This window comes from Numenius arquata, chromosome 7, assembly GCF_964106895.1.
Source record: "Numenius arquata chromosome 7, bNumArq3.hap1.1, whole genome shotgun sequence".
NCBI lineage: Eukaryota > Metazoa > Chordata > Aves > Charadriiformes > Scolopacidae > Numenius > Numenius arquata.
The window spans coordinates 43,648,666-43,672,446 of NC_133582.1; positions in this window are offsets into that span (position 1 = coordinate 43,648,666).

Here is a 23,781-nt window from a genome sequence, read left to right on the forward strand (position 1 = left end):
AAGCGGGAGAGTTGACCCAGCTCCTTCCTTTTGTGTGCAGCACTCCATTTGAATCCCCCTTTTAGTTTTCCTAACGCAGGTGTGGGCAAACTCAGATTCATCATATAACACATGAAGTGATAAATGTGGTTCTGATCCTTCACAACTAGCAGTTTTTGTATTTTTAGAGGTAGGGTTTTTTCTTATGTAGGAATAAATGTTTTAGGGCAAGAGGGAAACATCATTTTCACTTCTTACATGGGTCATAGGATTATATAGCAAGACTTCCTTTGGACAGCAGGTAGCTGAAAATCTGCTTGTGGTATATATGCTTTTAGTCCCCTTTCCCTAAGGAAATGCAAAGTCTGCAAGGAGAAGTGTATCTCTCTCCTCATCCAGCAGCTTCTGGACTGTTGGCTAATTTCAACCAGAGCTGACAGAAAGTAAGAGCTTTCAGACATAACTTAACTTTCTTCCACTTTCAAGAAAACAGGAGGAGGTAGCTGTGAAATGGTGGGGAACCCATGGGAGAGGCTTCTGGAGGGCCCCTGGCTTTTGACTGAAGCTCACAGCTTCATGTACCCCAAAATCAGCCAGCCCCAGGGAGCAAGCATGTGGGAGAGCAGGTTTTTGAGGCATTGGTGCGTGCTGAACTGCCCGTTTGGGTTTGCCATGAGGTGTCCCTTGTGAGCTGAACTTGATGTTTCTTTCTAAACAGAAAAAATCGTATGTAGGAATTGGAACGAAGCATATAGCAATTGTTACTTTTTCAATCTCAAAATTAACTTCTTCCAAAAAAAAAAAGAACCCCCAACCAGCCTTTTGTAACACTTTTTACATTATTGAAACTTTGGACATTCTGCACAAGAATTGCCATTTTTTTCTCAACACCCAGAATTTCAACAACCATTTTGGTGATTTTTCATTCAAAAAACGTGTATTTTTTAACAAGGAGAAACCCTTAAACTCGTGTCCTTTTCAAAGTCTGATGATTGACAAATGAGGAGACCGACTCCCTGATCTCATAGCTGGGTTTGTGCATGTGAAAGCCTTCCTTAGCAAAATTACAGTTATGGGACAAGAATTAATTTAAAACACTGCCACTTGCAATTTCAAGTATTTAATCACTCAAAAAGGCATTTTCAAATTAAAATGTGTTGAGCTTTCCATTTTTCATAGTCTGTACTTAATACCAGGCCTGTTCTATGACCAAGTAGCAGTAGCCAGTATTTCTAGGACCGTGGTTTTGGTGTGTGTGATGTAAGCTGGTTTGGCCTATTCTAGATATACCGTAATGCTAATTCAAATGCTATTGAAGTAAAACCTAGATTTGTGGTGTTTAGATTAATTTTTAATTGAACTGAGTCAATCAATTTGCACTTCTGAAGCCCATTTCTTCCCCAGCACAGCCCACGGCAGTTTAGAAACAGCACATTGAGCCTTTCAACTATTCATGAGGGTGATAGACACGAGAGTTGAATTGGGAGAGCCAGCACTGACAGTGTGGGTCTGCGTCACCGTAAGCTTTGGCTTTAAACTGTCTGGAAAATATAAACCTCTATTCCCAACAGCTTTTATTAAGCCCGTTTTTATTAAAGCCTTAATTAAAGCTATAATTTATAGAGCGCCCAAATGTGCACTGCATGCTCTGAGCCAGTGTGCAGTGAGATGGCCAATGTCCACTGCAGAGCACTGAGCAGCTCACAAAAATGAGGCTTCCTGAGTCTGCAGAGCATGCAAAGCGTACTTTAAGGAGGGAATGTTAACTCTGAATCCTATTGTCAGAAAAACTAGGTTTTTATTGCCAATCCAAAAGCGCAAAGGCCAGTGTTGGTGCTTATTAGGAATCAGCTTCTGAATTGTCTCTAGCTTCTCACCTTAACACTGTGAGGTGGCACAGCTTAGATTGCTCTTTGTTTTCATACTCTCAGGTCTAAGATGGAAGAAAAATGCATCTGCCACGAGCCAGGAAAGGGACAGAAAGCCCTGTCCAGGCCTGCTGAGACGTGCTGCAGGTATGACCCTTGGAGAGGCCCCAGATTGAGTCTCCCTGGTGCCATCGGCAGCAGTTTGCCCAGTCTGATGGTGAGGCAGCACGGAAAAGTGAATCTGGTCTGAAGGGAAAGCTTTGCAAGCCTTTCCGCTGATGTATGTCCAAATTGTGGCTAAGTGGCTGTATGTGCTTAGGAGATACTTGGGCACTGTGGGCAGACATTGCTTTGAAACCAGATTTCCAGTTGAAATAAGAATGCGGAGGGTGAGAGGACCTTTCCTGTTGCAATTTGAGTAGAAACCTGCAGGGTTTTGATGGTACTACTAGATTTCACGCTTCTGCTGGTTCACAACCTTTTCAGGTGACAATTAACTTTCCTGGAGAGGAGGGTGTTAAATGAAACCCTGGTTTTTTTTGAAGTTAAATCAGTTCTGAAGTCACAGGCTATCTCCAGAGCTGCTGACATGAGACCTTTGTTAGCCTCTTTGAAGCCCCAAACAATTTGGAGGCATTGTTTCCCCTTGGATGTAACTACAAAACCTGCGCAGAGTAAGCAGTCAGGAGTACTCCTCCTGTGTGGGAGCTTCCCGAACATGGAAGAAAGCTCTGCATATGCACAGCTGTTTGTGCATTGTCTGTGAAGGGGGTCAACAGCGTTATTTATGCAGAGAAAACAGGAATTTGTTTCCATATTTTTTTTTATCCCTAGATGCAGTATATTCTTGAGCCTATCCTACTTAGGTTTTTAGCAAAACAATAAGGAAATTATGAAAAAATAAGATGTTGTGGGATGAGTTAAACCTGCTGAAATGTCTGCCAGTCACTCAGTGTGCCTCCCCGTCACTCTCTCTCCGCCTCATAGTTGTCACAGCATGAGCTTTAATTAATATTGAAGAAAAAAAGAGAACCTGAAGGAATAATAAGGGCAAGTGATGCAAATGAACCACGTGTGCAGTCCTCCCCACAGCTTTTCTCTCCTCCCCAAGGACCCATAGTAGGATGTGCTCTGCAATTAGTATTTCATTGAAATGATACTTTTTTTTTGCTGCAAGAAGGTTACAGCTGGTGGTAGCTTCTTAATGCGGTGTATAAGATGTGGGGGTCTGTGGAGATTTCATGTTCATGCAAATGAATGCAAATGGTTTTACAGTGTCTTACGGTGTTGCAGTGCTTGTTCCTTCCCTACAAAACAGTGACCATGATGTCCTGCAGAAATCCAGCCTCCTTCCCTGCCCTGCCTCACAGAATAGCCACTGGCCCATGGGGCTCGAACCTCGCTGACCAGGAGGAATATAATCCATTGTTCACTTCGCAATTCTTATTTTTGCATGTTTCAGCAAATAGCATGTGCAAGAGAGATGAGCTATTAAAGTGGCTGGATCTGTGCACGTAAATGCCCGTTTTTTTTTGCTCTGGCCAATGCCAAGGCGATTTTTGGACCCTTCCTGAGGCAGCTGCAGGTTCTTGCTAGCTGCTGCCCACTCCTGAGATGTCACTGTGTGGTGGGTGCTATTCGGGGTAGAGGAAGTAGCAAAGGCAGAGGACAGCCATGTGAATCCCTCCCCCAGATCAGATGTATTAGAAAGAGGAAGGTGTGTATCTATGTCTTGCTTTTGCTTATACCTCCTGGAGCCCAGGTCTGTACAGACAGACTGTGACAGGCTTCTTGCCATCTGAGCTCCTTCTAAATCTTGGAGGGGCAATATGTATGGGATCTATCTAAGGAAAAAAAAAAAAAAGCTAAAAAAATGACGTGTGTGAAATCTGGACACATGAAGAGTGGCAGAGCGCTTTTACAAACAGATGCTGGCGTACGCAGCTGGCCTTAGTCACTTTGGCTTGTGAGGGTATCTGCTCTGCTCACAGACCTACAGATACTTGTGAGTGTGACTTCAGCAATTCGTTTGAAAATCTTGCCAAATGTTAAATCAGTTTTCAAAGGAAGAATACTGGGTTGTATAGCACGGGCTGTAGCTGCAACCCGATTTTTTATCTTGTATATGAGTGTACAGTGGGAACAGCTTGATGTTGAATTTCTGCTCATCTTTGTGTAAGTAAGTTCAAAATCTGGCCTCTTTCCTATAACCTAGTGTTTTGCTTCTCTCACTGTAAAGCTCTTCTGAATGATAACAGTTCTCTCGTGATACAAAGCAAATGGTTACAGGAGATTTTGTCAAAATAGTTTCCCTTGTTACTGAAATCTCTTAGTTTGCTGTGTCAAGAGAATTTTGTCAGTGTGACATTTCTGTGGCCTGTTGTCTCAGGGTGCATTAGCATCTCCCACTGCAGAAGGGATTGCTCCTTTCAGAGGACCAGTTCGCATTGCCGTCCTCCGCTGGTGGGGACTTGTGTCTCAGCAAACACTAAGCAGGTTGTCTCTCCAGGCTGTCAAGCACTTGAGAGTCTTTTTTCCCTCGTGGATGTTATAACTGCTGAATGTAGACTGGCAGATGAAAGGGATGTATCCTGCTGTCTTTAGGCAGCCCTGCCATTATGGTTTAATGTTAGTTTGGTTTCTTACCATCCTTTTACCTTCTATAGGCTGGGAGCACTCTTGTTTTCTTCCTCCTTTTGTTATCTTTCAGCACAGGAAAATTATCAAATAAATTCAGTTCCGAATGGTATTTTCCAGTCCTATATTAACCCTATGGCTTTACATTTGAACCCTGAGTGTATTTCACATGAAGTAGGTTGGTACTTCTTCTTTCCTACTGCTGTGTCTGTAACCATTTCTGTGCTGCTAATCTTCAGCCTGCAGAAGACATCACATAGCTCCACCCACTGTGCAGGAACATGCCTGGTGGCCACATGCTTTCCCAGAAGCACCACCGTCTTGAGGTCTGAGGGCAGCTTTGGCCTGGGAGGTATTTGGGTGGAGAAAGGCAGTAGCATTTCCCTGTTTGCATGCTCAGTGCTAGCGTTGTGGCAGAAGCATGTGACACGGATGCTAAAACAGGCCCTGGTTGTACAGCTCCTCCTAGTTCTGCACAGACCTTGCAAAACATGGCACAACTCTCCACTGAGTGATTCTTGGCAGAAATGTTTTAGCAATTACTGATAAATTTAATTCAGTCCTTCCACTGGGCTGGTCGCCTGTGTGGATGTTTTTGTTGTGGAATAAAAGTGGCACTTTTCTTTTCACTTGTTTTAAACTCATTTCAGCATGACATAAGCTACAACAGAAAAATCCCTGCGTGTCAGAAAAAGTGGTCGACCCCCAGCATTGCATTGGTGTGACAGCAGCAGTTTGAGCTCGCACTGTGGCGTACCATTGCTCTGCTCTTCTGTGTAAGCAGATCTTTGAACTGGCAGCAAGACCTGGTCCAGTTCAGCTGCACAGGACTTGGTGGTGGTTGGGAGTTGGGATTGTTTTCCTTGCTCCAGCCATATGATTGCAAACCAGGAAGAGAGCAGCCAGAGGGCAAACTCTGCATCTCTGGAGAAGATGGGGCAAGAATATTAATGCTCTTCTGCCATCTGCGGGCAGATGTCAAGGAGGAACAAGAAAAAATGAAGTCTTTGTCTCTCCAAGCTCTTTTTCTTTCCATCTTGCACTCCTACGTTGTTGTCTTCGAATGACCATATTCTTAGCACTTGCTCCCAGTGATGGAGCACTCTGCCTACCACCTCTGTCCACTCATTTACCTCTTTATTCCACAGCCTCTGCCATTGCATCAGGGATGCAATCCTTGGAGTAGCACGGGAGAAAAAACTTGCCAGAGGGAGGGATGCTAGTAGTTCTTTGCTTTCTCCACCAGATGAATCCTCCAGGATACATCAGAGATGTATTGTGTACTATTGCATTTCTGTTACTTCAAGTGTCTCTTGGGTAAAAAAGCCAGAGAATCTGTCCTCAGGCTGTACCTACAGATCCCACTCTTCATTAAAATTGATTGCAGTGCTCACATAAAGTCACCCTTTGGTTGCTGCCTGTGCTGATGTAAGCCAAAGAGGTGGATATCCCTCTAGGGGTGCAGTTATGGTGCTTGGGAAGGCACATAGGAAAAGCGTGTGTGAGCGTGGCACATAGGAAAGCCAGCCCCAGTGGCTTTTGCTTTGTGGCAGTTACTTCATCTTTGCTCTTATAATTTCCTTGCAGAACTACAACTATGAAGAGCTGGGTTTTGTTTCATGCACCCCCAGACCTTGTAGTCTTGTTTTCCTAAGGAAGCGCAGCTCATGCTATCACATTGTGTGCCTGTGCCACTGTGTGTGCATCCTTCACTGCCCATCCTAGTGAACTGCTGAACACGTCGGGCAACTTCTGCCAAACCTGCAGAGAGGTATCGATCTCTGAGACCGTATATTCCTGTGAATGTTAGCAAAGGGGGCAGCTGGGCAACAAATAAGTCTCAAGCAGGGAAAGGCAGCAGTTTGAGTACAGCCGCTCTTAGGCAGCAAAGATGCTGCCCAGGAGGGAGATAGTGGCCCAGCTGCAGAAAAACTTCCAGTAGGAGTTTGTCAGAAGTAAGGGGACAATCTCTGATCTCTAATGAAGCACTCACACTCCAGACGTACAAAAATCACACAGAGGCAAGACCTGAATTCAATAAAAACAGGCTATCTCAGGTTCAGTGCTTTGTGTGGGCTTGTTTTTCTATTCATCTCTCAGACAGAGCCCTTCTGCACCAAAAATTCATCTTGCCAGACAAGTCAGTGATGTGAGGAGCACCCCTGGCAGAAGTTCTGTGTCAGAGCACATCTATTATTCACAGGGATTGCAGAGTGCAGGGAGTTACAGAAGTCATGTCCTGCTGAGGCACAGAACATCTCAGAGATACGCAGAAGGAGAATAACAACATTTTCTTCCAAGGCACATGTGGCCCTAAGCATCTCAAGGGATGTGCATTTGGTAGCTGATTTGAAACAGGCTTATTTTGTTCTGCCCAGATAGGAAGCCCTGAATTTCACTTTTTTTAAGCAGTCAGAAAAAAAAAAATAACGTTTTCAACAAGCTAGGACAGGTCCTCATTCCTTCCTTCCCACTCACAGGAGCATAATGATGTGGGTAGGGAAGCTTGTGCAGTGTTGTGTTGCACCAACAGATTGTGAATTGGTGCTACTTGCACGATGAGAGGTGTCAAAAAATAGTGGGTTACAGGAATAATTGGAGCCAGCAGTTGTCACTGATCTAGTTAATCAGGCCTGCTTTATAAGAAGTGCTCCCCTGTCATTTCCACTGTACCGAACATTCAAAAAAATAGTAATAAAAAAATCAGTCTGTGGCTGGTGTGAGGGGGTTGTGAACACCAGGTGCCACTCTCGCTCCACGGGGAATACGGGGCGGCTGAAAGGCCGGGCATAATTTGCAGGAAAAGCCAAACCAGACATTTCTCATCTTGTCCATCTCAAGATTTTCCTACAGGCTATATCTGGGACAGCAGCCTTCCCTCACCCTCCAGTAAGGGGGACGCTGGAAAACCCCTGACAGTGGAAAACCGTAGGTACCACTCACACCGGTCTATGTTTCAGTTTTCCATCAGCGTTGTTACGCAGGGAGGGAGGGATGTAGATGGAAAGCTGCTGCTTGGGAAGGCTGTGACATCTTTCACCATCTCCTCATTCTGCCACACATGGGAAAAGTTGATTATTCCTCCAGCCCATGTACCCTCTGGGAGGGATGAGCACCCTATGGTGTTATTTAGCACTGAACAGAGATTTTGTAGTTGTTTTAAGCGCAATAGTTACCCCTTCAGTTTTGGCCATGGAATTCAAGCTTAAGGTCTCCACAACGTAGCCTCCCCGGTTTTGCTCATCTTCTGGGCACAGTTTTCTGTGTCCTAGGGAACAGGGTCCTGGCATTTCCTGTTCCTCATGTTGACTTGTGAAAGAAATCAGTCCCTTTGGAGCCACAGCCACTACCAGACTCTCTGGGGCCCCAAGCACACTTTGGTTTTCATGGAGAAAAGCAGGCTTTCCTTCCTGCTTGCCCCTGATGGGTGTTACCAGTGGTCCCAGGGGACAGCTTGGGATCATTTTTCAAGATGAAGTGGGTGGGAAGGCACAATTTGCACTTCCACTGATCTTGGCTGATGTTTGAGTGCAGTGGTGTTTGAGAAACAAAGGGCTTCTAGTCCTTGTAGATTCAGGTGGGCACCATGTGTACTTCTCATATGACCCTAAATCACATCACTAAGCTCAGTTTTTCCTCTGCTTCTGCTTGTCTTGCTCTCCCTTTCCACAACACTCCATTCTGTCTTGCCCTTAAATGACTCCTCAGACTTGGGTTTTGATGTAGCCTATAAGATCTCGCTTGAGTTCTCTAATCAGATCTCTTTCCATTTGAGTTCCCCATCAACTAAAGAAACCTGACGCTGCCAGCCTTCTGCTTCAGTTGAAGGCCCTTGTCTACTGATTTATCCTTTATGCTGTTTACTTTTTTTTTTTTTTCCTAGATCATGAATAAAGATGTTAAATGCAAGGTCATCGGGGGCTGCCGATTTCCAAACCCTGGAGCTAGTGATATTTCAAGAGCAATTCCATTATGTGATTAGGTTTCACTTACTGGGTTTTCTCAGGGAAATTGTTTATCACAGAACAGCAGGCTCCAGCTTCCTGTAACCCTCTTAAATCAATGCCATCATATCACAGAAACCTTATTTCAGTATCTTCTATTGTAATTGTTTAATTGTTTGCTTGAAGAGGCCTACCTGGTGTATTTAGTAGCAATCGGGTTTTTCAACAGATTACCCTTTTAAAACACAAGAGCTAAAAAAACCCATACAAACCAACAAACAAATCTAGATTTCCTGGAAAACTGATGAACTGAAAAATCTGTTGAAAAATGTCGACCTTGCATTGGTGCTGGCCGGCTCTTTGGGGTTCTTCAAGTGGTGAGTGAGGTACCTCATATAGGGCTGATAGGGATTTACAATGTTTGACAGGGTGGAGAGCAGGGAATGTAATACCCTTATTTGAATGAAGGGTGGTTAACCCCATGGAGACTTTTGCAAGCGTATTTTCATATCCCTGTTCTGATGTGCTCCCTGGAAAAAAATGGATCAGCTGATCTGCAGAATCTAATTTAATCTGCTGTCTTCTGTTTTACATGCGTGTCCTGCAGAACCTATGCTTCTGTTAGGACAGGGTGATGAGTTTGTTAAGCTCAAAGTGGTATTTCCTGGGAAAAAAGAAGTGGACTCTCAAGAAGTCTAAGTTGCCGGTTTGGGATCCTGCTTTATGCCTGATGTGAAGGATTCATGTCAGCGTGGGGGGAAAAGCAAATAAGTTGTGACCTTTTCAACAATGTCCAACTGCAGCTGTTTGTACAAGGATGAGAAGTTGCTGCTACTTCTAAAATAGCTTTTTCTTGGTTTTGGAGGCCACTGTTATCTGCACATCTGTGCCAGCGATAAGGACTCTATCCTGACTCCGGCAGGTTTTGGTTAGATAGAACATTTCACTCTTCAGTGAACACTTTCTTTTTTTGTATCTAGGGTCAAAATGCTTCCACAAACCAGCCTACTCGCGTGTGTCACTACAGAGAACAGTAATCTATAGATTTGTCTGCACCTGCAAACAGCCCTATCTGCTGCAGAACAAGTTCTTCCTGCAGTGGTAAAGACATCAGGGAGTTTAAAATGCAAAGCTATTTCTAGAATAATCACGACGACTGATCAAAATCGTTGATCATTTTCCCCATTTCCCTCCTTTGTTAATAGAAGTGTGCTTGTGCAAACGAGAAAGAAAATATATCTGATTGTTTTCTGTACCCCTAGTCCAGCTTGCCTCCTTGGAAAGGCTCTTTGCCCATGTCTGAATCAGGAACCAGGTGATCTTCTATAGCATCAGCTCTGGATCTTCTGCTCCTTTATAGACTTTTTGATCTCATCTTCCACCCCTGTTCCATGCGCTAACAAGCTGGGTGAGCCAACCCTGGTATGTGCCATCAGCGTGTTGGTTTTTCACACAGCTTGGTCCCTCAGTGTGGTGAAAGGCAGGCAGTAATGCAAAGAAGTGCTAATGGCCTGCCTGTCTCAGAGCTGGGGGAAATGCAGGATGCCATTACTGGAAAGACACAGTTGGTGTGTTCTTTCTAGTTCTGATGTTATACGAAGGTAATACCAGGTTGTCAAAAGTATCTTTTTTGTCCAGGCAAAAATCCAGTTGGTATCACATCACAGGGAAAGGAACTGGGCCTGTAACTCCAGAAAGGACCAACAAGCAGTCTCCACAAAAAATGAAATTAAAAAAATAAAAAATGATGCATTAAAGTGATAAGCTGTGCATTCAACAATACCTTGGTCTGCCTGGTTGAATGCCTTTCCTAAAGCAGAGCTTTCCCTCAGACTATTCTGAATTAACTGCAGTCATTGTCCTTTGCTCTATTGAGAGCTATGCCTTTTCCTAGAGCTAATATAAATTAGCTGTCCCAACTAATTAAAGTATCTTAATTAATGGAAAAATACTGAGTCTTTATCAGGCAGTCCTTGGCTGGAACACAAAGATACCAGAGCTGAGCAGAAGAGAGATGTTTTCTCTTATGCTTTAAATAGCTTGCTAATATGAAAATGTGGTGATAAGCAAACTCTCATGAAGATGAAGTTGTTTTGCCTCAGCTATAGCCCAAATCTGGATTATTACTCCGTTTCCACTCAAACTCCCACTGACTGCAGACTGGTGTTACCTAAGGAAAGGCTGGTTTTGTGTGGGATGGCTCATGGAGGAAGTGCAAGCCAGGGTATAAGCAGGGGAGAGCGTGAAAACAGTATTACTCCCTTTCCTGCAAGAGGAGCAAGAGGGTGACTCACTGGAAGGGGCTGGCATCCTCCCCCTCTGCCCTCCCAGCCCTGTCATCAGTTGGGCCAAAGATGGCAAGGAGGAGGACAGGGACAAGCCATGGTCCTCCCCTGCTCACGTGCCTGCTCCAGGCACAGGGTGTGAAGGCCAGTGGTACCACCCAAATAATCTCATGTGAGCTGCAGTTGCATGGCCCAGGTGGTTGAAGTCACAAGCTGACTTTACACCAGGACTTGCATACTTGCCTCCTTGTGGAGATGACATTCTTGTCTTGCTGTTTCCAGATTGACCAGCTGAACAGGAGAATTTTATTTGGTCGCTGAGCTTCCTTCTTGTCAGGTTTCCTGGGGATTTCTCTGTTCCTGCATCTCTGGTGCTTGCTGCTTCTCTGCTGCCCAGGGACATCTGGCTCTCAACAGAAGTGGATCTGAGCAGTGATGGATGTGAATGTTGGAGCCCCCAGGAACTCCCCCTGACCACCAACAGCAAAAAAGAGAAGTATTTTATAAGCACTCACCAGTCTGATGACTATGATGATACACAGTTTTTAGAGGGCACATTTAGACAAGCAAAGTAATTATTATCCAGCTTAATTAGCTCAGAATTTAATCACCCTTACAATTGAGGAAAAAGACCAGAGTCTGTCTGTTTCTAATTTAAGCAATACAAAATTTCTCAGTGCCTGTCCTGGAACACCAAATAGGTGAATCTATGTACCTTTTTTCTCTCAAAAGAGGGACCCTACCATCCTTTTAATTCTTCATTCCACCAGTGATTGCAGTAATCAAAGGGATCATTTAAAGCAATTGGTACTAAAGAGGAGTGATTGTGAAGCCCCCTAAGTCCTAGTTTGTGTGATACTTTCTCCAGCACTCATTTTTTTCTGTTGCCACAGATAAAGAGTTCTTGACCGATCAGGACAGGAGAATCCTAGTTCTGTTCCTGCAGTGTTTTCTGGTTTAGAAATGGAAAGGGAGGAGAAATGTTCCCTTTGTGAACACTTTGCTGCGCAAACACCGTTCCAGATTAATGATTTTTGGTCCATTAAATCAACAAAACAGATAATTTCTTCCATCCTCTTCAAGTCGTTGTGAGCTTCGTTATGCCTGACTTAGACCAGATCCCTCTCTTCCAGTTTGCCTTCATATTTTTTTCCTATATTGGCTTCTTCTAAGGCTGGAAAATTTTCTGATAGCCAGCTGGTGCCCCACTCAGGTGCATTGGGAAAGGAGAGTGAGGAATTTCTGAATGGCTGAACACATTGTGTTTTGCAGTATTAGGGACAAGGCCCTGGAAGGTAGGAGCGCGACTGCACTAATGTTTTCTAGGTCCAACTACTCTTATGTTTACTTAGGCAAGAGGAGTGCATTGAAGTCCAGGAACATAAGAATATAGGTAAGTTAGAATGCAGATCTGCATAGTGTAACAGAGGTAGCTAGAGCTGCTCTGAATTAAAAAAATATTATGAAGGTCATTAATATAAAGGTCAGAAAGTTGTATGTAGAGGCAGAGTGGACTTTAGCAAAATGTTAAGACAAACTAATATAATGAAGAATGAAATCAAGTCGAGGGTGATTTAATCCAAGAGAGCTGTGTGTGATAAACTGCTTGTTGATATCTGCTTTTGAGTACTGGCCATGATTCAAGACATCTTGACTTACTGATAAGTATGTGCCACTTCCAGGGCTGAGTAAAAGAAGTTTATTCAAGACTGCACTCCATGCCATCTGGGTCTTCTAGCGAGCTGATTTGTTTCCTACCCATACACATATTGAGCAGACACCTCCCAACAAAACACTTGGGACACTTTAAACCTTTCCTCTTAAGGCTGGCACTGTCGACCTTAGGACCCAGGAAGGCATTGAAAGACTGAGCATTACTGCCAGAGAAAGGACTGAATACCAGAAAGTCTGTGCAGAACAATTTTAACAAGAGAATTAATAGGAGTGAGCAATAATTGGATAGCTTGAACTGTGTGTGTTAGTATTATTGTAACTGTATTAATAATATGTCTCACCAGTATAGCGAAGATTCAAGCCTATGTGCCATGCATGGCATCTGGTGCAACACTGTCTTATGAGCCCCACTCCAGAAACATAGGTGAGGAGACCCAATGCACAGAGGAATATGTATATCTAGAAGAAGAATGTACATACATATAAAAATATGTGTGTGTGTATATATATATGTATGTATGCATATATATCTATGAGATATCTGTGAACTATTCTCTTATATTTCCAAGAACAGATATCGTGTGAAGGTCAAAGGGACTGTGGAGAATCAAAGGCAATGGAGCAATGAAATCCCTCATCCCTTCCACCCCAAACTATGTAGCATTGACACACAGGGCATGTGCTCTGGAGAGTGGCTTGCCTTGCCTCCCTCCATGGCACACAGGCGTTGAGAGCTACCCTGTCCCAAATAGGCACAGCCACCCCGACCCAGTCAGTCTGGCTGAAGGAAGGAGGAACAGGCAATCTTCTCTTCCCAGGCTCTTCCTAGGAATAGGCAGTCTTCTCTTCTCTGGGTGAATTGTTAGAAGCTCCTTTTACTATGCTGGATTATTTAAAACCTGTTCAATTTTGCAGAACATTCCCTGGGATTAATATTTTAAGCGCTCCTGCGGTCAGCATAAAAAAATTTGAGAGAGGTCATTGCTGCCTTGTTGGATATTGATTTCTGTCCCATGAGGAAGCATTTTAACTGGGTTACAAAGTGTTCTTCTCCAAGATGCTTAAAATAGGACCAAGGAACTGTTACGGTATAAACTAATCAGCTGGATATCAAATTCAAAGATGATCCTGAAATTGCTTAAACATCGACTTTTTGTTATCTTTTCCTGTGGAGCATATTGCTCGATTCTGTTACCACTGAACTGGTGTCAGAAGGAAATTTCAGTGAGCAGCAGCAATACGGAAAACTTAGATATTTTTTTTTTCTACAGAAGATTTTGGTCTTCTCAGTCTTTTAACAGTAAGGGTGTATGATCGGAGAAATTGCAGCTTTTGTGTATTTTTATTGCTTCTCAATGGAACAATTTTAGTATTTATGATTGCTGAGCCAGTCAGGCATGAGAGAATGGATGTTGCAAGTATATCATGATACCACTCTCAAAATTGTAAAAAAAGACATCAAATTAAAAGACATCAGGCAGTTGATCTACCCCCTGAAAGTCCCATTGAACTTGTCCATGCAAAAAGAGTGCAAAACTGGGACCTTTTTCCCCTTTTTAACTTCATTCCTATTTGTTTAGTACTTTTGAGAGCCTAAAATGAGAGGAAGATCCACAGCATGCACAGTGTGGGCCTTAGCCAAACCCCATAGACATCAATTGGAAAATATCTTTCTTGGGAGGTAGACCAAGCTTGGGATTAATCAGACGCTGCCAAACCTTAAGTAGTTGTCTCTATGCTAATGCGACATTGTGTCCCATCACAGCCCCTGTTCTGATTTAAATCTTTTTCTTCCTGGAAGGGGTAGGTTGTTTTATATTTTGAAGTGCCACTGGCATGAGGTCAGCAGAGGCTCCCAGCAGCTTGTGGAAAATGTTCTGGGATGCTTTTTATATCTGAATACAGTCTCATGCTAAGAGAAGGTTGAAGCGCTGGTATGAGTGCACAAATACAGTAGAGACATTGCAAAAATGTACAGAAGAAACATTGCAAAAATAAACACAGGCAAAGGGGGCTGATCCACTGTTCGTTGCTAGACACGAGCACTGCTGCTGCGCTCTGACAGTTCAGCGGGTGGCAGGGAGCTCTCCCCGGGTCCAAGGAGCACACAAGGTTCTAGGTGGAACACACGACTGATGCAAAGGAAAATTGCCTCTTTCCTGGAGGGGCACAGGATTTCTCAAAATCAATCTGTGATACATGTGGGAGCAGATCCTCTGGTCTGAGGTAGTGGAGAGCTCTGTTGCTTAATATCAAGAATTTTTCCTACAAGTCCAATGCAGAATTTATTTCCAGGAGGAATTACTAGGAGCTCCGTGACAGCTAATGGCTGCAATTTTCTATTAAGCCCTCTCATTGCAAGGAGATTTTTTTTTTTTCTTCATTCTGTCTTCTAGTTGTGTTTCCTAACTTTTCCTGTTTGCCCTCTGTGGCTTCCTTTGCCCTGCTTTTCCAGCAGGTTAAACAAAAAAGATCTTTAAATAGGATCAGTTGCTCTGTTGTGCTAGTTGGCCACTGCTAAGTGGAATCTGCTTCCTTTCTCGAGCTTTTGCAAATACTATTCCCAGTCTTCTTAGTACCTGCTGGCATATCCGTCAGTTTGTTTTCCTGACTGCAGTGAGAATGCAAGTTAAATCCCCATAAGTGAGCTGGCACCCTGGAGGAATCCTCTGCCGAGGGCCAGACAGATAGACGCGGAGACAGAGATACGGTGACTAGAATCTAAAAAGCCCAGGGAGGGTGTACTAGAGTGGGGAAAAAAAGCAAGGGATGCTTTTCCTTTCCCATGTTCTGCAAGTAAATGGAAAATACAGAGAGATGCACCTGAAGCAGAACTGGTAATACCCTCCCTTGAAATTGTGCTCAAAAGTGAATGATGGTTTCCCTGTGTTTCTCAGTATTAGAAAAAGAGAGCATGTTTCATGTGGGGAATTAATATCCACCAGCGCAAGACGTGGCAAATCTTTCATGTTTGGAGAGTATCAAGGAATTTTTTTTGTCAAACTGACCCCAACACCTTAGTCTAAATAACATTCCAAAACCAGCAGAGAAACTACTTGGAAAGAAGCAAAATCTTTGTGTTTCTTAGCTTGGCTCACTGTCCTACCCTTCTTTTCTCTTCCCACCTCTTACCACCTCTTACCTTGAATGCATTAACCTTCTTTTTCCCCCTATTTCAATCCCCTGGTAACTCCCAATGTAGGCAGTGTTGTGAATAGTTTGACTGTATTTTAAGCACAAGAAGAGCTAGGGCTACCATTTTAAGTCTTTTCTATTTTCCAAAGACTCTGAAATAACTGGTCTCCCGGGTGTTCACAGAGGCACATCTCTGTCCTGATTGATTGCATGTAGTCTTCTACTGAAGATCTAGATATAAAACTAATGCATTCACAAAAAGCTTCTGGGAATAAATGCTTGCAAGGCAAGCATTTGCTAGGAGACAAAATCTTGTTCACATATTTTAAAATAGGTGTTTTTTCCTCTTTGCTCAGACCGTGTTATCTTGCTTTTCAGGGTGGCATTAGCTGGCAAAACCAGTCTAACACAAGAGCCTAGACCACAAGCCCTGGTAAGGAAATGAGGTTTTTGCCATAGCTATTTCCTTACCACCCGTATCCAGAGAGAACATACTGTGTGGCCAGCCTTTCCTGTCCTTGCTCAGTTGGTGGTTAAGGGTAGAAGTCCAACCCCTGCAGAGAATATAGATTTCTGCCACCCATTCACCTCCTGGTGAAGTGTGCAGCCATCAGTTTTTCCCCATGGCTCTCTAGATTGTGCATGGAGACAGAGAGGTGCCTCCAAACAGAATTCATTACATCCTCCTCAAAAATGTCAGCCACAGATAATGGAGGAGAAAATACTGAGGAGTGAGTCTTAATTTCCGATTGTCTCCGGGAGGGAAGAGCCTTACTTGGTGTCATGGAGAAACACCTTGTTCCACGCAGGGCGAGTGGCTTTTCCATCTTTCCTGGAAGTGGGTGTTGAGATCCTTTTTGGGAACAGCAGAGGAAAAACACCCTTTAAAGCTAAGCAGATGGCAGGTGTTTATCCTTCTTGCCAATAATAAGGTGTGTTAAAAGCTGTCTTCTGTGACATGAGAGACACAGATTCAGTTCATGCATCCTTCTGTGGGGATTCACAAACGTGCTCTCCATTTCCTACAACAAATGCTGGGACCAAGAGGCAATAAACTATTGCAAAGAGAGGGCTGGGGGAGTATTTTTGGTCTCCCCTCTTGAACTGAGTCCGTTTTCGCGTTTTCACTATTGTGTCTGTGTCATTTGGTGCTGAAATAAATGGAAAAAGATATTTTTATTTTGGAATGAAAATTTTGATCAAAAATACCCATTCCATTGCCAAATTTTCATCTTCTAGCAGCAGATTGATTTTTAAAACCACGTTTAAGTGGCGAGGTTTTTAAAAGTGTCTGCAGACAGTGGATTCCTAGTCAATAACTAAATTTTCAAGTTATGGAGAAGCCCAGTGTGTTATTTATGTTGTAAGTGAGGTGAAGAAGACATGAGACTCTTCCTTTATGTCTCATTTCCAACCTTAGAAGGAGAGAATATATCTTGAAGCAACCTTAACTGTCACTAAAGAAAAATAATGTATGAATTTGTTGCATGAGCTAATTAGTTCACATTGTTAGCTTCAATGTATGAAAAAAATCTGCAAAGAGTGAATTTTAATTTTTTCTGCAAAGTTTAACTTTGTAAAATTTATAACTGCAGAATTCAATTAAAGTCAGTGGAGTTGAGCCAATAGAGTATTTGACCTCAAAAGAATAAATATCTCTTATAGTCTCAATAGACCAGTTTGTTAGTGGGCTGTCAGTTCCTAGAAGTCAACTGTATTTGCTCTGGAAAACAGGAATAACTGTAAACAACTCTAGCAGAAGCTGTAAACAATATTTTCTTTTACACCTAGATTTTCTTTTCACTGCGGGGCAAATGTACCCAGTTCTGAATTAGGCAGAATTGCCCTTCTGACTTGGAAAGTGTATTGGGATGTCTTCAGGTAAAAGGGATGAGAACAGCGTTACTTGGAAGAGTAGGGAAAAGGGAAAAAATAAGTGAGTGCAACAAATTTGCTGTATATTTTCTGTCATTTTTATCTTAGAAATATGAGGTGCTTAATGGAAGCTGCTTCTCATAATACCACGTTTCCATGCCCTTGGCAGCAGTATGGAGGTCTTATGTTCACACAGAACAATTCTTTGGTGACCTCTCTGATGTGCTGAGCACAAACACGCTTTTCTTTGCCCTGGGGATGCTTAACTTCTTCTGTTCCCACTTGTTTCTTCAATAAACATACATGTTATGCCAGCTATAGAGAACTGCCTCATTTCTGAAAGCTGCCTCTGTGTCTGTCTCAGCATATCTCCCTGAGGAGCCTGGCAGTTCAGGAGAGCACTTTTCATTTGAGTGGTCCCTTAATTTCCAGCCTATCACCTTTGGTGATTAGTGCCAGGAATGAGGACAACCCCTGTGGGCAGACATGACAGCAGTAGGTGTAATGTTTGTTAATTTTTGACCCTTCCCAAGTGACAGCAGCAAGCTCCTTTTTTGAAAGAGACCAGAATGAAATCATTGTGTTTGCTTCAGTGTTTGAACTTTCTCTATTTTTTTTTTCTAATTAGGATGAGATGGCACTAACGGTTACTTCTCCTGATGGATTTTTCTTATGACTGTATGCAGGAATGGATGCCATTTCTTCATAAGATAAGGTTGTTCTAAAAGTCTGTGCAATCATGCAAATGTATATAAATTAATGCAAAAGTGAACTTTATGTTTCCCGGCGTGTATAGACTGTTCTTTAACTCTTGTTGGTTGTTAAATTCTGACTCTGAAAGCCCCTAATTCACCTAATTTTCTCATGTGTTTGACTGTCCAAAAGCCTTGCAAAGTTATACCTAGTGCATATTAAAGGTCTGCTAGAAATGTGAAGGAGTGGCCAGAGGGACCTGCAGGAGGTGGCCCATGGGTCACAAATCAGATCCAAGGCATCTGTTGACAGTCAGGCTCCTAAAAAGACATGAAGTTTCAAATTCACGTCAGGGCCAGAAAGCTCTGCCAAGGTCTGGCTGTAAAAGTGATACATGTAAATAGGCTGATTACGAGACAGTTTAGAAGTGATGAAATTCAGCTTGTGCAAGGAGCCAGCAAAAAGCCTCTGTACCCCATCGCGCTCCCATTGAGCTCTTCTTTTGACTGCTGTTTGCACCCCATGAAAAGACATTTCACCCCCAGCAAAGGCCATATATACACACCGAGATTTTGTCTGTGATGCTGTCAGAGTCCAATATTCTCTGGCCAGGCTCCTTCAGATATTCCACAAGGAGGGTTTAATGTTTAATATCAAATTGACTTCTTCGATATATTTGGCTTTACACGTGATTGTGATTTGGGAGAGTGATAGTAGTGATGTACTGAAGGCACAACACAAGCATGGTATCGCTGTAGTAATAAACTGTGGAATCAAAATACAAAGGTGATTCCCAATCTCTATGTGCTCCACTGTCCCCACGCTGGGTGTCCCCAGTTGCCCAGCCTATTTAGTGCTGCACTTTGCTGCACGCACAGCCTGGCTTTCAGGCACAGGTCCCTTGGCCTCGGGATAAACTTTGCAGTTAATTGCAGTGGAGGAGCCTGCAGGCAGCTCCCTCTTAACATTGGTGATCAGGCCTCCGCCGTGTCCCTGCCATTATCTAGGTGTGCAGCAGCCATTTCTCATACGAACATCCTTTCTGTTTGGCAGTGGAAACGATGAATAGAATTGTTTCTTGTAAGAAAATCCTACAGTAGCTGCAATGACCAAAATGGGGGAATGCCTCCCCTATGGAAGGTATCTGCCCAATTTGGTGTGCACGGGTTGGAGGCTCATTTGATGCTACACCACCTGCAGTTCCCACCAGCTAACAGGATGTAAGATTATCTATACCATTCTCTCTTTATAGAGTTATCTGTAATAAATAGCATTTTAAATGATATCTTACAGAGTCTGTTTGCCTTCTTTTACTGTTATCGTAATGGACCTGTACCTCCTAGTGCAAAACAGGATGAAAGGCTGGGTGCCTGCAAATTTAATAATTGTTATTAATACCATTATTACTGCCCAGGCTTTTCTAGTCCTATTTAAGCTTACACATGCAGACCTAGGAATTTGAATCAGTAACATTTGACCATTTCATATTTTCATTTTTGATCATTCTTCACTAAAACTTATAACCTAGTCATAAGCGGTAGGCAAGCATAAATATACCCTAAAAAAACCCCAACAGTTACAACACTGGAGAAATATATCTCAGTTTATAAAAGAATTAAGCATGTCTGTACTTGATTGAGCAACATAGGATTAATTTTTCTTCCAGTAATTTTACTTTTCGGTAAGGTGTCTCCTAATGCTTGGGAAAACTGCATTTTTAGAAGACTCTAGTGTCTGAATTGGTGAAAATATTTACTTTATAGCCAACTACGGTATGCGGGTTTCAAGGTCTCAGTGTTTTTGAGCATAGCTGGGTGCGGGGATGAGGAGGCGTGAGACCCGGATACTTGACCCAAAGTGGCCAACAGGATTATTTCATACCATGAACATCACATTCAATATAAGTTAGAAAGTTTGCTGAGGAGTTCTCTCTCTCAGTGAACCTGTGAACTTCTTGCCCTGGTGCCGGACCCCTGACCCCTTCTTCCCTTTCTCCCGAAGCTGTAGCACTCGTGGTGTCTGACTTTTGCTGTCCCCTGTTGGGAGTGCACAGGTTCCTGCTGAGAGAGCACAGGTTCCTGCTGAGAGAATGGGCTGAGTATAATCTTTATGTATTTTATATTGGTATTGGGATCAATATTGGCTCTTTAGTATTATTAATGCTAATTATTTAGTCTTATTCTTTTAAATCTGTTTATATTTCAACACTTGGGTTTCCTTTTTTTTTTTTTTCCCCTCCAATTCCCCTCCCAGGTGGGGAAGGGTCACTGGGTGATTTTTACTGTCTAAAAGACAGATATTTACTGTCTAAATGACAGTAAATAGTTGTGGGTCTCAAACCATAAGAATGTTGCAAAGAATTTAAAAAAAAAAAGACTTTTTTGGGCAAGGTTTCTCTCTGCAAGTCTGGAACTTACTGAGAGAGCCAGACCGATTAAACCAGACCGCTTCTGGCATTCGAGCTGCTGTTGAGCTTTTAAGAAACAGACAGGCACCTTGTGGATTTGGCTGCTGCACATGCACGTGCTCAAAAGCCATCAAATACATTCAGGGGCAGAGAGGTCCTTCAGGGGCTATCAGAGCGGATATGACATCTGGCTCAAGAAGTCTCTAAGGCCTGAGATGGCAGCAGCTGAGAGGGTATTTCAGAGGAATTACCCGTGTGTGGTAGCCCAGTCCCGACAGCCTTCACATAGACATCTGCTCCTACTGATGTTTAAAGACAAGACACATCCACCTTCTGTCTGATCCTGTACATCTGTTAGTTCTTTTGTATTAGTCTTGGAAAAGCAGAGTTGAATTACTGAGGTGAAGAAAGAGAAGTAAACCGAAAAATACAATATTAAAGTGAGCACAGGCATATTCCCGAAATACAGTTAACCTTGCTCAGCAGATAGAAGTGAAAGAGAAAATGCCTGTCTGGCAGGCTCTCACATTTAAAACTTTGCATATACAGGTTTATGTAAAAAGCTGTATATATACAGTACAAGATAAAGCAAATTTTTTCTTGGCAAATAATATAGCTTTGAAATGGTAGATAAGTGATTTAGTTTTATGTGGCTGATAATTGTTTGCACTGATGTGAAGTGACCCCAGGGAGGTCAGCTTTTGTGCTCATGGATCTTAATCAAAGTCAGCTGCACTACGAGCATGTGCGGCTTCATGGAGCCCCGTTTCAAGTTTATGATGATGAATCTCTTTTTGTCACAGTTCTGCCCTGTACCCTGGCCAAATGAGGGCTCCACTGTTCTTGGCTCCATGCCTCTTCCACTTCAGAGATAATCCCTTCCTCAGAGAGCTCACAGGACAGACCACGACTGGGTGGGAATCGGAGGACAGCACCCTGTCTGTTGTCACAGAGTAGCTGTGTAGTATTGTAGCTGTCTGTTGTCACAGAGTAGCTCAGTGTATTGAATCCCGGTCCATTATCCAGTGCTGCCAAAGTTTGTAGACCACCAACCATGGCTCCCATGACTATAATGAACCAATGACTCTTAGGACCTTTAGCTATTGGTCACCTGGTACTGAGCAGTCATCCAAAAAATTTTGAAATTGGGCATTTGGTAGAATAGTTAGGTTCATGGTGCGTTATTGTTTCCTTCCACCTCTCCTTGATACTCATATTCTCATATCTCTTATTTCCCCAGGAAACAAGTATTCTGCCATCTATCTTCCCCCTACTAGTGTCTGCTTTACTCTTTATTACTTTACACAGAATTATCTTTGCTTTCGGAAACAGTCTACCTGGGACCTATCTGCATAAAATCCAAGCAATTGTTCTAAACTTGTCTCTGGCTTTGAAATCTGCTGCTGCTATTTCAGGTCAAAAGAAGATCTGGAGAGCTCAAAGCTTCTCTACGTTTTCAACTATCCTATTTTTATACAAGGTCTAGTACAAGATACTGCTTCCATCTACAGACTTGTCCTCCCCGCGTCCTTAGACCATCACAGATGCAAGGACACTCATATCTTCATACTTACTCAGGAAACAACAAAAAATATTGATTCTCACCATGCTGATTTACATGTCCCATTTGTCTCTCTTCAGAGGTCCACAGTAGATTGGCACACATATGCTTTTTAAAGGCAAGGATTTTTTTGTCCTGAGTTTATTTAAAGGGATCTGCCACCACTGGTAGGTGGAAACATTTTTGAGAGGCCTTATACGTGTCAGTCATTTGAGGGGGAAAATCATTCCACCAGAACAGCACAATCAGTGGGAAGAGCTGAAGAAGACTGAGGGAGCTGAAGAAGACAGGTGAGAAGGAGCAGGATTACTGTCATGCTGAGAGGCCAAGAGGTAAATTTGGCTTTGGAAGACAGAAGGCGGGACAGGACACCGTTGGGCCTGACTTGTGGAGAGAGAGGAAGAAACAAACACCTGGGCAGACTGACACCAGCTTTCAAAGGGTTCGTGTAAAATTAGCACCCTTCTTATTTTGTGCTCACACTACTGATGTGGCCAAGCAAGTAACTGCAGTGTTTGTGTCTGAGAGAGACAGCACTCCTGGCTGGTCTGGACATCAGCTGCCTTTAGTACGTCTGGCTTTGCTCCGCGTGTACAGCTAATCCTGTGGTTGACAGGGCCTGATGCTTAGGTCTGACATAACAGGCTCCAGCTGCAGGCAGGATCTCTGTCACTTAGATTTTTTATTGTCTTTGGCACTCATACTCACACCCACGGCTGACTCAAGGCACAAACCTGCCTGACTTAAGCCAGAGGGTTCATAAAGTCATCAGCCAGTGCTAAAACAGTGTGTGTGACATGCTCTTATGCAGGTCATAAATATCCTGGGCACCAAAATGGAGACAAAAGGAATAAACAAAAGGAAAACTCACAGGTGTACCAAAACTGGATGAATTTTTCACATCAGGTGTATTATTTACCGTTACTATCATGAACTAACATTGACTCAGTTAGTGAAGCAAAGCAACAGTGAATAACAATACTGGCAGGTGGACTTGGAAAGAGTTGTAATAGAACTTTGTTCATCCACAGATCTTGTATTCAAGGAGATAAACTGACCTGCATGGAATTTCAATGGAAAGGGTTTTACCTAGGAATGTTAGAGTTACACAGGCAATTTGGTCCATTCCTACAAGAGCACAAAAAGGTGATAGAAATATTGCTACGAGGACTACTTCATACTTTTTTGAAAACATAGGGTATGAATCTCTTCTCCTGAACTAGCAATTTGTCTGCTATTACTTCTGAACCAAGAAAAGTGAAACATTATTCATTTAGAGTTGCCAGCTCACAGAAATATTCCATGTTGAGCAGTTTTTCACGTAGCAATTTTTAAAGGTTTAAGTCCCAAGGAGTAGTTTCTGGAATTTATCCCCATTCACTGGAGGTGGTCTATTTCTTTGAGTACTGCAGTGAATTTCTTGTTAGACTATGGTAGTCCTTTATCAGATTGCTGTGGTCAGTTTTATGACAATGGAATATCTATGTCAGGTCATAACATATGTTTGCAGGTATGCCTAAAAAAATCAAATGAGGTTTGCTGTGAAGCTCTGTGAGCTTGGCGTGCAGCTTGAGGGCAGGGAGCAAGGAGGATGGGAGCAGTCACTGGTGCTCCTGGAAAGCTCCTCTCCTCCCAGCAGTGTGGCACAGCTGTCCCACACCCTCTCCTGCCACAGCAGCGAGTCTGGCTTTCTAAAACTCAGGCATAGCAAAATAGACAAAGG